Raw genomic sequence first — 17360 nt, 5'->3', positions numbered from 1 at the left:
TCATCCCCTCCCTTCCACTTATCAGAGCTCTTGTGGTTACACGGGGCCCACCAGATAGCCCAGCATGGTCTTCCTGTTTTAAGGTCCGCTGGTTAGCAACCTTCATTTCATCTGCACCCTTAATACCCTTTGCCATGTAACTGAACATTTCACATGCTCTGGAGATTAGGAAATGGGTAGCTTTAGAGGTCATCATTCTGCCTACCACATCACCCCTGGGGTCAGCCCCTCGTGACAGTGAAGGACAGTGGATGCTGTTGCAGTCTTCTGGTCTTCAGTAGACAATTCTGGAAAGCATTCTCTACACCCCTCAACAGGTTCCAGAGAGATTGAGTCTTTGTTATCTGTAATGGCACTTTTACATTGACGTTCCTCCTTCCCTGACTTACTCTCCCTCATCCCTCACTCCTGCTTCCAGAGATCACCGGTCAAATAAGTTATCTGCACCCAAGTCCTTGTCTCAAGCTCTGCTTTCAGGAGAACCCAAACTAAAACAGTTATGGCCAGGTGCAATGGCTCACACCTGTAGTCCCAACACTTTGGGAAGCCAAGGTGGGTGGATCACTTGAGGTTAGGAGTTCAAGACCAGCCTGGCCAATATGGTGAAACCCCATCTCTACTAAAAAGACAAAAAAGCTGGGCATGGTGGTGGGCGCCTGTAATCTCAGCTAAGGAGACTGAGGCAGGAGAATCACTTGAACCTGGGAGGCAGAAGTTGCAGTGAGCCGAGACCACACCACTGCACTCCAGTCTGGGTGACGGAGTGGAACTCTGTCTCAAAAACATAAAATAAACGGGTCTTCATAAACGTTGGCTATTACATTGGTCAAGCTGGATGTGATAGACACCTGGCACAAAGTGGCTTAAGCAAAAAGCAATTTATGTTCTCATTGACTGAAAAGTTAATGGTTATATCTAGGACTTCAGGCACAGCTGGATCCAGGTCCTCAAACAATGGCCTCAAGAGTTTGTCTTTTTTGAAATCTCACTTGTACTTTCCTCTGTGTTGGCTTCAGCCTCAGGCACCCTCTCCCCATACATTGGCAACGATGGTCGCCAGCTGCTCAGCCATTGACCACAACAAAAATGAGAGTGACTTTTACCCGATAGTGCCAGGAAAGACACAGCCATCCTTGTTCCTCAGTTCTGATTGGCTCATCTTGGGGCACATGCCCGTGCCTGGACCAGTCACTATGGGAGAGGGGATGTGGCACTGTCGTTGGCCTTGGGTCACCTGCCTCTCCCACAAGTTGGGGGTGGAGTCAGCTACATCAAGGCCACCTGGCCTGAGAGGGAGCAAGCTGCGGTTCCCCTAAAAGAACTGGAGTGCTTCTCACATAACAAGGAGTCAAGTACGAGTCACAGACGTCCTCTACAAGTGAGATCATCGTGTACTGTTAATTTTAGGTAAATCTCTCGCAAGGATGGGAGACAAGATGCCGCCCAGCAGGTGGAGGCCTGGAGCTGGGAGGAGGGGAAGCCAGGTGTTGTGCCAGTCATCAGTGCCAACCGGTCCTGGCTGCAGGGAATTCTTGGGATCAGAAATCTACAGTCTGAGAACTTGTCTATAATTTTGCAATTTCTATTTTCTTTGCTACAAAACAGAGAGAAAGCCAAAAGAAAATAAAGTTCCTCTCAAAAATGCCAGGCTGTCTGTGCCGGATAAAATGGCATGTGAAGAGTGAAAGAGCCTTTTGTTGAGGCTTAGGGAGAAAGAAAAAGGGGCTGAGAGTAAGGGAAATGTATGGGAAGCCCCCCTGCCCGACCTGGGGAAGAGGCAAAACAGAGATGGGAGGGAGAAGAGGGTTCCTCCTGCATGAGCTGAGCCCAGGGAAGGTTTGAGTGTCTGATCATCAGGGATCATACAGACCCGGATGTGACTCTCTCCTGCCACTTTCTAGTGGTGTGGCCTTGGGTATGTTTTAGAAACTCTCTGAGCCTCGGTTTCCCCATCTGTAAAATGGGGCTGGAAATAGTACTTCCTCAAATGACTTAGGTGAAGATTAAATGAAATAGCATATACAAAGCCATTAGCCTAATGTGCTTGGCATGTGATAAGGGTTCAAGAATTAATAGTAACTGTTATTATGATTGCTGTTTTTACTCTGATTCCTTATACCTGTCAATAGTCAGGGTCATCTGTCTCAAGGAAAACGGGTTCCCAGCTTGCTTTTAATCAGAAGGCAGGAAGTGCAGTGGGCACAGAGACCTAGTATGCTGTGTTCGCCTCCCGTTACTGCTGTCACAAATTACTACGAACCTGGTGGCTTACAATAACAAACATTTATTCTCTTACAGTTTTGAGGGTCAGAAGTCCTGAGACTGGGCATAGTGGTGCATGCCTGTGGTCCCAGCTACTTGGGAGGCTGAGGCAGGAGGATCGCTTGAATCCAGGAGTTCGAGGCTAGCCTCGGCAATATAGCCAAGGGTCAGATCCACACCAAAAGACTCACCCAGCCAACTCACAGAGTCACAAACAAAATCAATCATTGTTCTGAGTTTTGATAGGGTTTTTTTTTTAAGACCCTATCTCTAAAAAAAAAAAAAAAAGTCCCAAAATCAAGGCATCGGTAGGGCTACATTCCTCCTGGAGGCTCTAGGAGCCTGTTTCTCTGCCTTTTCCAGCTTGTAGAGGCCACCGGCATTCCTTGGCCTGTAGCTCCTTCTTCCTTCTTCAAGGTCAGCTGTGTAGCATCTTCCAGTCTCTCTCTCTCTGCGTCCATTATCACATCTCCTTCTCTGACTCTGCCTCCCTCTTATAAAGATCCCTGTGGCAACATTGGACTCACCCAGATAATCCAGGATCATTTCCCCAGCTCAAGATCTTTAACTGAATCGCACCCACAAAATCCCTTTTGCCATGGAAGGTCACATAGTCAAAGGTTCTGGAGATTAGGATGTGGACATTTGGGGTGGGGCATTATTTAGTATGGCACCTGTGCTAAGCCTAGACAACAGGAAGGCACACAAGCTGAGTTGGCTTTGGGTCAGTTGGTGTTTATGACACAGCAACCCACCCCCAAATTTAGGACTCAGAATAACAATTGATTTTGTCTGTGACTCTGTGAGTTGGCTGGGTGACACTTTTGGTGTGGGCTGGCTCTGCTGGTCTTGGCCAGTCTTGCTCATGTGTCTGCAGGCAGCTGGTAGGTTGAACATTGGTTGAATGATCTAGGCCTCACTCCCGTGTCTGGCGGCTGGCTGGCTGTCCACAGGGATAGGGGTCTCTCATCATCCAACAGGCTGGCGCAGGCTTCCTTGCTTGTAGGCATCAGGTTCCAAGAGCCGAAGCTACAAGGCCACTTAAGGCTGAGGCTTGAAATGGGCACAACATTACTTCCCCTGCATTCTAGGAGACAAAGCAAGACACAGAGCCAGGTCAGGTTCAAGGACTGGGGAAACAGACTCTACCTCCTGATAGGAAGAGCTCCTAGATATCATGGCCATTTCTGACAGGGCCAGTGCCGGGCACTGTGCTAAGCGCTTTCATTACGCTATCTCATTCCATCCTCATAGTAACCCTTTGAGATGATAAGCACTATTTAAAGGTCCCCAACTTACAGATGGAAACACTAAAGCTCACAGAGGTGCAGCCACTTGCCTAAGGTCGAACAGCTAGTAAGTGGCAGAGTGGAGACTTAGCCCTTATGTCATGAGCCACAATAGACCCTTCTTGCAAAAGACATGCATTTTGAGATGGCTGACCAGCATTAGAGAGACTGACTAGAGGGGAAATGTGGGTCTCACTTGATACCGTTGCCCAAGCACTGAACTCACCAGCTCTGCTGCTAACCCCAATGTGGCTTCCCAGGCCCCATCTCCTGGGAGGCTGAGTGGATTCCCAGCAGGGCATCTTTTTTGAGGAGCTGGGAGCCCTTCCCTCACCCATCCAGGAATCTGGAAATGGGCCTATCACTTATTGCTCCTTTTCCACCTATACAGGAAAGGGAGGAGGGACAGCTGGCTGGGGTGGAGGTTCCCAAACCTGTCACTTTCCCCATGAGTCTGACCTTTTTGTCCCATTGCCTCTACACCTACGTGGGTCCAAGCCCCCACTGCTTCTAACCTGGATGACACCAGAGCCTCCTCCCTGGTCTCCCTGCTTCCATCCTGGCCTTACTGCCCCCCACATCCATTTCCCACTTGGTGGCCAGGGTGAGCCTCTGACAACCTAAGTCAGATCCTATCACTCCTTCCACGGCTCCCATCTCACGCAGGCTAAAACCAAGCACCTACCAGATCCTGCCTGTGATCTCTCTGATCTCCCCTGATCCCTACCACCCTGGCCTGGGTGCCCCAGGTACCCAGCCCACTCAGGGACTCCAACCTGCTGTTCCTGGCCTGGAACATTCCACCTCTATGGCCCACTCCTTTAGTTCATGCCAGTGGCTTCTCAAATGTCCGTTTGCCCCAGCCAGGCATGGTGGCTCACACCTTTAATCCAGCACTTTGGGAGGCTGAGATGGAAAGATTACCTTGAGGCCGGGAATTCAAGACCATCCTGGGCAACATAGCAAGACCCCTGTCTCTACAAATGTCCCTTTGCAGGGAAGTGGGGTTTTTCCCTCCCCCTCCCCTCCCCTCCTCTCCTTTTTTTGCATGCAAAATAGGGACCCTTATCGTTCTTGTCTGGCCTTTTATTCTGTTTTGCTCCTCCTGCATAGCATGTCCTCCTATATATGATTTTGTGTGTCAATGTATTTATTTACCATCTGCCGCCTCCAACAGACTGTCACCTCCACCAGGACAGGAATTCTTTTTCTACCTATTCTCTGCTGTGTTCCCAGTCCTAAGGCAGTTCCTGGTGTTGGCACATAGTAGTTGCTCAGTAAATACACTTTGTGCTGTTAAATGAATGAGCAAATGAGTGAATGAATGGCAGGAACCCCTGGACCCCTTGCTCTCTGGGGGCACTGGGCACAGGAGGAGCCTGATGGGAGCTGAGAGCCGACAGGGCCCTCATGGCACAGGTAGTTCTTACCTGGAGTCCCCGTGGATTGAGGCACCAACAGGAGAGAGGGTGGCCAGCTCCGTGAAGTCACTGGGTGCCCTCACCGGTTCTCCTTACAGCATCCCCTCCCCCACTCCTTGGACATTCATTCTTCCATTGCTGCCCACTGCTCATTAAGCAGGATCTGCTCTGTCTCTTGAATCTTCTCTGAAACAGGCTTCTCCCAGCTTGTAGGAGAAATGCCTTGCAGGTGAAGATGGTGAGGAGGTTGGCCCTGAAATAGCCTAGCCCCTCGAAGAGATAAACAGGGAGGAGCATCATTCAGGTGCTTCTCTGGGAAATGAACCAGGTAGGCCTCTCTCTGAGGGGCAGTGCTGACCACTCAGAGGCGGCAGTGCCTGTGGAGAAAAGGGAGAAGGAGTCCTGAATCTGGGCCCTGAAATCGCCTGTGCATTTGGCCTCAGGGGAGTTGCTTAAACTCTCTGTGCTTCGGTTTCCTCATCTGCAGAGTGGGCATCAAGCTATCTAACTCACAATGTACAATGTACACCATGGCTTGCAGCTTCCAATGCCTGCAGGGGCTGGGCAGGTGGGAAGACACTTGAAAGGCATTGAGGGATGGGCAACATGTGAGCCCCGGCCCCTGTATGGGGGTGGCCACTATTCAGTCTTTGCCATGCAGGAAGAGGGGCTCAGAAAGGCCAGCTGTGCTGATTTTGCTTAAACCAGATTTTGCTTAAAGGTGAAATTTTCTTATTTTTAAAAATGACGGCACATTCAGATTAAAAGCATTAAAAGGGATACATGAAATCTGTTAACAAGTTTGCAATCTGTGTTTCAGCCCAGATATAGAGGGGAAACTGAGGCAAAGAGAATAGGAGCTGGTCACCCAGAAAGATAGAGGGAGAAGTGTTTGTCAAGGGAGGGCAAGGGACAGACAACCCCCGATCCACTTTTGTTTTCGGGAACCAGAAGGCTGTGGCTGCCTTTAGAACTGGTTCATACTGAAACACAGAGACCTCCTTCTTTCCTCCTCTCTCCCATGACGAGGGATGGTGTCTTAGTCCATGCGGGCTGCTGTAGCAAAAATACCATAGGCTGGTTGGCTTATAAACAAGAGAAATTTATTGCTCTTAGTTCTGGAGGCTGGAAAGTCCAAGATCAAGATGGCAGCAGATTAGGTGTCTGGTGAGGACTTGTTTCCTTGTTCATAGATGGCACCTTCTAGCTGTGTCCTCACGTGGTGGGAGAGGTAAGGGATTTTTCAGGGGTCTCTTCTCTAAGGGCACTAATGCCATTCATGAGGGCTCCACCCTCATGACCTAACCACCCCCTAAAGGCCCCACCTCCTAATACCATCACATTAAGGGCAAGGAATTTTGGGGGGACACAAACATTAGACCACAGCAGATGGCATGGATGGGATTGAGGGAAAGAAAGTGTCAGAGCCGACATAGAAGTTTCCATTCTCTTTTTTGTCCCCCTACTTGGTGACTAAACAACATTTCTCCAGTCTGGTTGGGGTGGGAATCGGGTGGATGGGGTAGGTAGGAGTGAGGTCTTCCAGCCTGGCTTGACGTCCTTTTTCCAGGATAATGTTCATCTTAAAATAACCTACTTCAATGAACATTCGGCCAAAAGACAAAAGGAAGGTATTGCTAGGTAATGTGCAGCCACTCTGTCATAGTCTTTTTTTTTTAAATGAACACAAATTCCTTGACTGTCTTCTTGCTGAGAGGTGAGGTCTCTGTCCCCCTCCTCTCCCTACTTGAATCTGGATGAGCTTGTCACTCACTTATAACCAAGAATATGGAAGAAGTGATGCTGTGTGATCTCCTCATGCCTGGAGCCTGTGAGCCTCTCTCTCAGAAGTCCAGTGCCCCTGAGCCCACCATGCTGAAGAAGCCACTTGGAGAAGCCCCTGTTGACAGAGCGCCAGCATCACCTGCCAGTCACCAGAAGGCAGCCATCTCAGACATCCAGCCCAGCTGAGCCTTCAACTGACTGCTGCCCCAACCAACATGTGAACTGCAACCGCATGAGAGACCCTCAAGTGAGAACCGCCCAACTGAGCCTTTCCCAAGTTCCTGGCCCACAAAACCCAGAACAAATTAAAATGAGTGTTTTAAGCCATTAAGGAGCAGGGTAATTTGTTACACAGCAACAGTAACCAGGACACATTCCCAAACCTAACTAGGAGGAAATTTCCTCTTGATAAAAATGCTGATTTTTTATTCATCCTAGACCTTCATAAGTCAGAAGCATCTGTGGATAAGGTATAAGAATCTGCATTTTTTTTTAAGACAAGCTCTCCCACCCCAGGTGATTCAGATGCACAGCCAGGTTTGGAAATTTAAGACCTTGGAAGAGAGTCACATTGCCTCTCTGAGTCTCAGCTTCCTTGTCTGTGAATTGGGGAGGAGTGAGAGTTGGTGTGAGTATCAAAGAAGACGCTGCAGGTAAAGTCTTTAGGGCCAGCCAGGCATGGTGGCTCACGCCTGTAATCCCAGCACTTTGGGAGGCCAAGGCGGGCGGATCATGAGGTCAGGAGTTCAGCCTGGCCAATATGATGAAACACTGTCTCTATTAAAAATACAAAAAAATTAGCCAGGCATGGTGCCAGGTGCCTGTAGTCCCAGCTACTCAGGAGGCTGAGACAGGAGAATCGCTTGAGCCCAGGAAGCGGAGGTTGCAGTGAGCCGAGATCACACCACTGCACTCCAGCCTGGGCGACAGAGCAAGACTCTGAAAAAAAAAAAAAAGTCTTTAATAAGGCCAAGGCATATGGAAAGGACTCAGGATTGGAACTGAATAATTAACCGTGGATATCAGTATCATTGATACCAATACTGTTGTTTTATTGTAACTACTTCACTATCATGGGTTGAATAGCGGCATCAAAAATATATGTCCAGTTCCTAACCCCTGATGCCTGTGAATGTGACCTTATTTGGAAATAGAGTCTTTGCAGATGTAGTTAAAGATCTCAAGATAAGCTCGTCCTAGATTTAGGGTGGGTCTTACATCCAATGACAAATGTCCTTATAAGATACAGAAAAGGAGAAGAAGACCACATGCATACCCACAAGAAGATGGAGGCAGAGACTGGAGTGAAGAAGCCACAAGCCAAGGAATGGCTGGAGCCACCAGGAGCTGAAAGAGGCAACGAAGGATCCTCCCCTGGAGACTTCAGAGGGAGCATGGCCCTGCTGACACCTTGATTTTGGATTTCTGGCCCCCAGAACCATGAGAGAATAAATTTCTGTTGTGTTAAGCCACATAGTTTGTAGCAATTTATTACAGCTGCCCTTGGAATCTAATGCACCACTGTTCAGCAGGCACCACACCCAGCACTGGAAACACCAAGGTGAGGAAGGGGCCCAGTGTTTCCCTAGACATGATGTCCTCAAAAGCAAGCTCTATCCTGTGACCATTCACAGAAGGGACATGGAGTCACAGTAATGAACATAGGTGTCTATGGCTTCCACCAAACCTAGAGAAGCCTTCCTCAAGTGGTCATTTCTTCCATCACTCTCCAATGAGAACCAGGAACTCGAATGCTCAATTCTAACTCAACGGTGGATCACAGGCTCTTTGCCTTCTGATGCTGACCTGAGTGTAGCCATAGAGCTTTGAGAAAGGAGACCAGAATGCTATGAATTCATCCACTCACCAAATGTTTCCAGAGGGCCCCTTTTGTAAAAGGAACCATGCCAGGCACAAGGTCCCTGCCCACACCAAGCCCAGAGCCTGGAGGAGGCTGCGGACCAGTGCACGGACAGACAGTGTGGGAAGGCAACTGTTGGAGGCAGGGTGGTGCAGTGGTTAGGATTCTGGGCTCTGGAGCCTGCCTGAGCTGGGATTCCAGCTTTATCACTCCCTGACTGTGTGGCCTTGGGCAAGCCACTTAACCCTTCTATGTCTCTGTTCCCTCATCTCTAAATAGGGGACAACAATCACACCACCTTCAGAGGGTGGTGCTTGTGAGGACTAAATGAGAAAAACCAGGCAAGTACTGAGCACAGTTCCTGGCACAGAGTAAGTGATGAATAAAGGCATCAGGTGATGAAGAAGGCTGGGGGTGGGTAGGAGAGATTGTTCTGGCAGGGGGAATAGCAAGTGCAAAGGCCTGGAGGGAACACAAGGATGGCAGGTTTAGGCACCAGATGGCTCTGGCAAGCCAGAGCCCAGAGGACAGAAGGTCCTAACCTAGTCTGGGTCACAGCCCAAACTGGGGAAGCCAAAATCAGGAAAATGCACCTAGTACTCACCAAATACCATCCCTGATTTCAGGAAAGTCGTGGACCAGGATTTACTAACCACAGCTCTATTGACATTTTGGGCCAGATAATTATTTGGGGTGGGGACTCTCCTATCCATTGTAGGATGTTAGCACCATCGTTGACCTCCACCCACTAAAGGCCACTAGCACCTCCTGCCCCAGTTGTTATGACCAGACTGTCTCCAGACATTGCCAAATGTCTCCTGGGGACACAATTACTCTTGGTTGAGAACCAAGGCCCTAAACCATCTCTCTCAGATCCTGAAGCCTGGGCCACCTGCCTCTTTCCATCTCTCCTGAAATGTGGCTACCAGATATGGGATGGATGCTCATCTTGACTGTGCTGGCCTGGAGAAGCTTGAGCAAAGGAAAGAGCACTGGAAAAGGAGTCATTTAGGAGCTTAAGGCACTCAGAGAACTTACTAAAATACCAAATCTCAGGTCCCTCCAGGGGACATTCTAGGGTTTTATGATTTAGGATTTTATGATTTATGGATTTGAGCAGTGCAGCAGCATGGAGATGCGCTGCCTTCCCTTCAAGAAAAGCCTCCTTGCCCCACTGCGGGGGTGTGTTCTGTAGATAACTTCCAGCTCATCTGTGTTTGCTTCCTTCAAGGTCATGCTTTTTCTGGGCTGCCCCTGGCCAGTGGCTGAGCGAGGCCCTGGGAGATTGAGGGCATGATCTCCTTAGGGTGGCACCTGGCCAGTGAGCATGGCAGTGGCACCAAGGCCATGGTCCTTTCTGCCCAACTGAGGACTCCTCTAATCACCTTTGATCTGCAGCTCCCCACTGGGCTGGCAGAAATGTGTCATATCTGCACATCTGTGGTCTGACCCAACCCCATGCCCCATCCTGCTTCCTCCCTTTGTTTTTTCCAGGTGTTAGAGCCCAGCAAACCCTCTGCACTTCCAACTAGCATAGATGCTCAGGGTAGAGCCTAGAAATCTGAGTTTCAAAATTGTTCCCCAAGTAAGGCCATTGCTGAGTGAGGTCTGGGAGCCTCCAGGCTACACAGTCCCCCGGTTCTCTGCCAGCGCTGACATTCTAGGGTTTTATGATTTGGGAGAAACTTGATTTGGCCTGGGGGTGTGTTTGCATGGGTGCAATAAACCATGCTGTCACGGGTTTTATGGTTTCCTTCCCTGGGCACTGCTAGCACTGTTTGAAAGGCTTCCCACCTGAAGAGGGAGAAGAAACCTGGGCTTGTGTTGTTCTAATTCGAGTTCCCACCTAGAGGAAGGGGTATTCCTAGGTCCTGTAACTTTCTCATTAGAGTCAGGAGCCATCATTGTCCCCATTTTACAGATGAGGGGAAAAGTATAACCTAAAGAAAGGAATAAGGACTTCAGAGTCTGCAGATAGTTTGTGGTGGACTTTAAGATAATCACTTACTCTCCCTGAGCCTCAGTTTCCTCATCTGCAAAGTGAGGCAGTCAGTCATTCATGAACTTTATTGAGTCCTTACTGTGTTGAGCACAGTTATCAGGAATGGGGATTCAGCTGTGAATAAGACAAGTAAGATGGGACACACATCATGGAGTTTGCATTCTAGAAGGGAGATGGGCAATAGACAGATGAACAAATAGTTTCAGATAGGGTGAGTGCTGTGAAGACGGAGAAATGTGGTGATGAGGCAATGATGGGAACTGGGGTGAGGGTAGGCAGTAATTGGATGACAAGAGACAGCGACAATTAAAATGAGACCTCAAGGATGAGAAGAAATTAGCCACTGGAGGAGCTGGGGGAATGGTGTGCCAGGCAGTGGGAACAGCAAATGCAGAAACCTAAAGTGGGGAGGGAACAAGCTTGGTGTGGGAAAGGAACCTCCCAGAGGTGCAGGGGGTGAGGGGATGAGGGTGGAGAGGTTCCCCCTTCCATGAGGACTTCAGCTGTTACTGTCCCTGAGAGGGGCAGCTCCTGGAGTTTGCAGCTGAGGAAAGCCATGGTGAAGCTCACTTAGAAAATGACTAAGGCTTACTTAGCAGATAATTCACTTAGGCTCACTTAGGAGAGGACTAAGGCTCACTTAGGAGCCTCCATTTTTGGGATAAAGGACTTGCCAAGGCCACAAAGCCTACCACCCCAGCTTCTTCTCCCAGTCATTCCCCTCTAGCACAGGAGAAGGCAAACCAAGCTGGGAAGTGCAGAGGCAGACCCCAATACAGCAGGTGTTCCTCCAAGCGGGCCAAGCTGGGACAGAAGGGGCGACAAATCAGCCCCACAGAGCAAAGCACATGGAGCACTTTGAGGACCTGGACTGCTTCTGCCCAGCTCTGGGCCATGTGACCCCGTGGTCACATGACCAGCTCTAACTACCCCTCCCCGTGGAGGGAGATCTGGGCTAATTGCCAGGGAGACTGGGATTATAAATTGTGTGGGGTTGGACAGAGGGAAAGTAGAGGCTGGCATGTAGCTTTAAATGGTTTTCTCCAACTCCGAGGTTTCCCTTTTGTTCCTTAAGCATTTGTAACACACAAGCTTTGCTATCCCCAGGGAACTGCGCCTGAACTCACTGGTGAATTGGAATTTTTGTCTTTCATTATTTTATTTACTTATTTTCCAGTTTTATTGAGGTATAATTGAAAAGTTAAAATAGCATATATTCAAGATGTCCAATGTGATTATTCGACATATGAATACACTGCAAAATGATTACCACAATAAAATTAATTTTTTTAGTGGCCACTCTGGGCAAGGGAGGTACACTTCCTGGTTTTGAGGCTGTTGTTTTGTTTTGTTTTTGTTCCTGGGAAGCTGCACCCTCCATGCTTGGACACCTGCATTTCTTGGGAAGCTTTTGAACGCTATGACTTCTGGTCTCACCACTACCCCTCCATTTCAGGCTCTCATGGGTTCAGTCCTGGATGCTGTAACAAATTCTTCCCTCTCTTCCCAGGTGCTAGCCAGGATCACTCCCTCCAAAGTCACACCAGAGGGAGGGCCAGAGGGAGAATCAAATGAAAGAGAGAGGGAGAGAAAGGAAGGAAGAGAAGAAGGGAGAATGGAAGGATGTATGGATTTGGATGTATGGGTTCCATTCCTTCTACCCTGGCAAAAGCTTACTCATCCTTCAGTGTCCATCCAAAATGGCACCTCTTCTTGGGCACCATCTCCAGAGTCTCCTTCAAGCAGGTAGCTACATCCCACAAAACAACCACCCATCTGACCATGCAAGTGTGTGGAGGAATGAAGACCAGCCCAGGAATCTGAGATGAATGTTTTGCTTCTTGCTCTGCCACTGACTCACAGGGTACCCCAAGCAAGTCCCTTCACCTCCTCGGTCTCAGTTTCTCCATTTATACTACTAAGGCAGTGGACCTGATGGCCTCAAGTCTCAACATTTTTATTCCCTGAAAAGAAACTCTTGGTGCTGAGTGGTCTTCTTCTGCCCTGACATCTCACCTTTCAAATGCTTGTCTCTTCTCACCCCACCCATCACTTAGCATGTGCTCTTGGAGAACACCCAGGACTCAGGGTCTCTGCACACATCATGAGTCCAGCTCAGCATTTGAGGTGGAATCAGAGGAAAGGAAGGAGAGTGGGGAGAATAGTCAGTATTTTGGCAAGCTCATCATACCTTCCCCCTTTGTATAGAAACTTCAAACCAATTTCCCTTTGAAGGCACTACCTCCTTCCCCCAGTTATAAATGAGTGAAGGTCTCAAGCCTGGACAAGCAAATGCACAGTGATTGGTTCAACTCTGGACCTGTGACTCAAGCCAGACCAAGGGAGTGACATGCAGGGCTTTGCCTGGAACTATTCTGAAAGGGGCACTCTCTTTCTGCTGAGCTACTGATAATATGTGCATCCATGATAGAAGAGCCTGCCTGATAATAAAGCCAATAAGGGAAGAGCAGAGCCAAGAGATGGTGGGAGAGCAGATGCCTGAAAATATCATTTGAGCCCCTGGGTCCAGCTGCACCTGAAGCCACCACGATCTCCTGGACTTTGCAGTTACTTGAGTTCATAAATACCCTTTGGCATTAAGCCAGATTGAGTCTTAATGCATATAGAAATAAGAGAAATGAGAAAAGAAATTGAAAAGAGAGACAGCAGAGAACTGATTCTCTACTAGAGCCTCCAGAAGGAATCAACTCTGCCAACACCTTGATTTTGGACTTGTGGCCTTCAGAACAGTGAAATGATAAACATCTGTTATTTTAAGGTACCTAGTGTGTAACATTTCATCATGATAGCCCTAGGAAATGAATACAGGGAGGAAAATCCTACCAGCACAAAGGCATGGAGGTGCCAGGATGCCTCCTCTGCCTGAAGAGTAGATGTAGATGAGACTGGAATTGTCTATCCTAGCTGCCCAGACCCATGTGCCTTTGTTTTATGTAGTTACAGCACCTATGATACATATTTGCTACCACGTACGTCACTATGAACCTCCTCTGGAGGACAGAGAAGTCAAATACCTTAATTATTCCAACACAAGCTTGTGTGAACAGATAATCATCACTACGAGTATATTGTGTGCCTGCTAAGCACCACGCCTGAGATAAGCATTTGCTGTGGTTTGAATGTCCCCTCCAAAGCTCATGCTAAAATTTAATTGCCATTGCAACAGTGTTGCAAGGTGAGAACTTTAAGAGATGATCAGGTCATGAGAACTCTGCCCCCGTGAATGGATTAACACCCTTATCGCAGTAGTGGACCCCCCTTTTCTCTTGCTGTCTCTCTCTCATGTTAGCTTGTGCTTCCTCCTTTCACCATGGGATAACACAGCAAGAAGCCCCTCACCAGATGCTGGCACCTTGCTATTGGACTTCCGGCCTCCAGAACTGAGAAATACATGTCTTTTCCTTATAAATTACCCAGTCTGTGGTATTCTGTTATAGCGGCAGAAAATGGACTAAGATGGCATTTTGCATACATTATCTGTCTTATTAAAAATAATGTTTCTACCCAGGAACATAGATTCAAGTTGCCCTGAATATACATTATCTCCCTACATTATCTCTTTTAATCCTCACCTATTAGGTAGATAAACTGCTATTATCCCCATTTTGCAGGTGAAACCTCAAGCTCCCAAAGAACTGCAGCATCGAGGAAAGTAAAACCAATAGCTAGCATGTTCAGTAGTCCCCTTTACCCATGGTACAGTACAGTATGCTAAGATATTCTGAGAAAGAGAGAGGCCGCATTCACATATCTTTTATCGCAGTATATTGTTACAATTGTTGTATTTTATTCGTTATTGTTGTTAGTCTCTTATTGTGCCTAATTTATAAATTAAGCTTTACCACAGGCATGTGTGTATAGGAAAAAACAGTACGGATGTTCCTCAACTCACAATAGGGTTATGTCCTGATAAACCCTTCGTTCAGTTGAAAAGATCTTTAAGTTGAAAATGCATTTAATACCTCTAACCTACCAAACATCAGAGCTTAGCCTAGCATACCTTAAACATCCTCAAAACACTTACACTAGCCTACAGTTGAAAAAAAATCGTCTAACACAAAACCTATTTTCTAACAAAGCATTGCATATCTCATCTCTTAATTTTAATTTTTTTTTTTTCTGAGTAACAGGCTGCTCTGTTACTCAGGCTGGAGTGCAGTGGCATGATCATAGCTCACTGCAACCCTGAACTCCTGGGCTCAGGCCATCCTCCCACCTCAGCCTCCCGAGTAGCTAGGATACAAGTGCGTGCCACCACACCTGGCTAATCTTTTAATTTTTATTTTTGTAGAGACGAGGTACTGTTTCCCAGGGTGGTCTTGAACTCCTGGCCTCAAGTGATCCTCCCACCTTGGCCTCCCAAAGTGCTGGGATTACAGGCGTGAACCACTGTGCCCAGCTTCTTCTTATATATTGAATACTGTACTTAAAGTAAAAAATTGAATGGTTGTATGGGTACTGTAAGTATGTTTTCTGCTGAATGCATATCACTCTCACACCGTTGTAAAGTCAGAAAATTATAAGTCTAACCATCATATGTTGGGGACCATCTGTGTATTACTATCCATGGTTTTAAGCATCCACTAAAAGTCTTGAAATGTATCCCCCTCAGGTCAGGGGGCACTGCTGTAATAATAAAAACAGCTTGCACTTCCACAAGATTCGGACGTGCCAGATAGTGGTCTAAGAGCTTTGCATGCATGTTAATTCATTTCACTCTCACAGTAACCTGATGAGGGACTTACTATGATTCTTCCCATTTTACAGGTGAGGAAACAGAAATAAAAAGACACTAAGGGCTTGCTCAAGCTTGAGCTGGAACTTGCACCCCGGCAGCCTCAATCCAGCTGCCTGTTATTTACTGCAGGCCTGTCGGGTGCCAGGCACTGTGCTGAGCATTCTACATATTTCATCCTCCCAGCCTCTCAGTGACCAAGTGCAGAAACTTGTGACCATTTCATACTGAATATTTGAAGGATAAGCAAGTGATCGTGGCACACAAAGGGACACTTACTTTGGTGCTTCCTTCATCCTTATTTGGTTTTGGACACATTCCCTGCCTAACTCACCAGACTCCCCAAGGGCATGGAACATGTCTAATGGAGCCTCGGATCCCGCATGTATTGCACGGTTCCTGGCACGTAGTAGATGCACGTGTTTTCAAACTGACCCATCATCTACATGCCCTCTTGCATGTGACATGTCCTGGGAGGCCTTCTCATCTCATGACTGCCACAGCCATGCTCACTGCCCAGGGCACCAGAAGGCAGAAGGCTGGTGAAGCGATTTGGCTGAATTCACTGCCTCCCTCTTGACGGAGGGGCTGAGGTGAGGAGGGGGAGGTGGCAGCAGGATCCACTCCACTCCAATGGTGCCCGGATAGACACAAATAGAGCCACTCTGAGAAGTATTGAGCGGAGTGCAGGCAGACAGTGCAAGGGAAGCTGGCCTCTTCATCCATCAGTGCCGCTGCTGCTGCCCAGGGGTGAGGACCATGGTGGAGCCCCTTGCAGGTGCCCCCACAGAGCCCCCTGCCCCTAGTTGCCCCTCTGCAGATGGGTGGAGGATGACAGTTGCATAGGGATAGGATCTTATTGTATAAATCTCCTTTTGTGGCCCTGCCTGTCCTGGGTCCAAGCAGGAGGGGTGGTGGGCAAATAGAAAGTGACAGCAGGACATTTATTGTTCTGATGGACCAATAGGGAAGCCGGGGTGGAGGCCAGCGGGGCAGCAGATAGGTCAGTGTGGTCGGTGGTACTTACAACCGATAGGATCTAGATGAGTCCAAGACAGATGACTGCAGAGACAGCCAGCGCCCACCACAGCCCCATCAGTAAGCCTGTGGGTAGGGAACAAGCTGGACAGCCCTCTGCAACCTGGCATGGACGGGTGGAAGGTGTGGATTTTCACGCCAGGTTGGGGAAGGTGGATAAAAGGGTGGCAGTGGGAACAGCTTGGGTGGCGATCTGGGGAGAGGACAAGAGAGCCCTAGATACATACTGTCTCATGTTCTATCTCTCCATGTCTCTGCCTCTGTCTCCTCATCTATGTTTGGTTTTCCTTTTTCTCTCTTGTCCCTTTCCTTCTCTTCCCTTCATTCCTCCTTCTCTTCCCCTTTTCCCTTCCCCTTCTCTCTCTCCATCTCTTTCTGTCTCTCCTTCCCTCCCTCTCCCTCTTCCTCTGTTTTTTCTCTGGGTGTGGGTGTGACTTTCTTATTCTCCCCTCCTCCTCCCTCCTTCCCCCCCTCTCCTCTCTCTTTATAGGTATTCACTACAGCTAGCATTTATTGGGTGTGTGCTTTGTTCCGGACACTGTTTTGAGCTCTTCACACTTATGGGCATTCATTCCTCAATCCTCACACACCCAGTGGGGCAGATATTGCTCCTGGCTCCTGGTATCTCTTTCTGAGGGCCTTGTTTGCATCTGGACCCAGGATGCTGGTGTGTGACTTTTCTGGAATCCAAGCACATAGTGGCTGTTAATAGTGATGATGATGATGATGATGATCATGATAATCATGAAGATAAAAAACTATCAAGCATTTTCTCTGTACTAAATCCTTTATGTATATCATCTCCAGGAATCCCCTGGGCACCTCCAAGAAGTAGGCATTATTATCCCTACTCTACAAATGAGGAAACTGAGGCCAAGAGAGGTTAAATGAGTTGATCAAGGTCACACAGTTGGTAAGACATGAAGCAGGGCTGGAAACAAGGTCT

General features: G+C 48.2%; 1 long non-coding RNA gene across 1 annotated transcript in view; it reads left to right on the top strand.

The window, feature by feature from the left end:
- Positions 1 to 15319, top strand: part of LOC100612405 (uncharacterized) — a 30446-nt gene extending 15127 nt beyond the window's left edge. Inside the window, exon 3 of the long non-coding RNA XR_128543.6 lies at positions 12131 to 15319. This is a non-coding gene — a long non-coding RNA (uncharacterized LOC100612405). The remainder of the gene's footprint in view (positions 1 to 12130) is intronic.
- Positions 15320 to 17360: the final 2041 nt, after the last annotated feature.

The sequence above is a fragment of the Pan troglodytes genome, chromosome 10 (genome assembly GCF_028858775.2).
Source record: "Pan troglodytes isolate AG18354 chromosome 10, NHGRI_mPanTro3-v2.0_pri, whole genome shotgun sequence".
Taxonomy (NCBI): domain Eukaryota; kingdom Metazoa; phylum Chordata; class Mammalia; order Primates; family Hominidae; genus Pan; species Pan troglodytes.
Note: the sequence above shows the minus strand (reverse complement) of the source record. Positions and strands in the feature narration are given on the sequence as shown.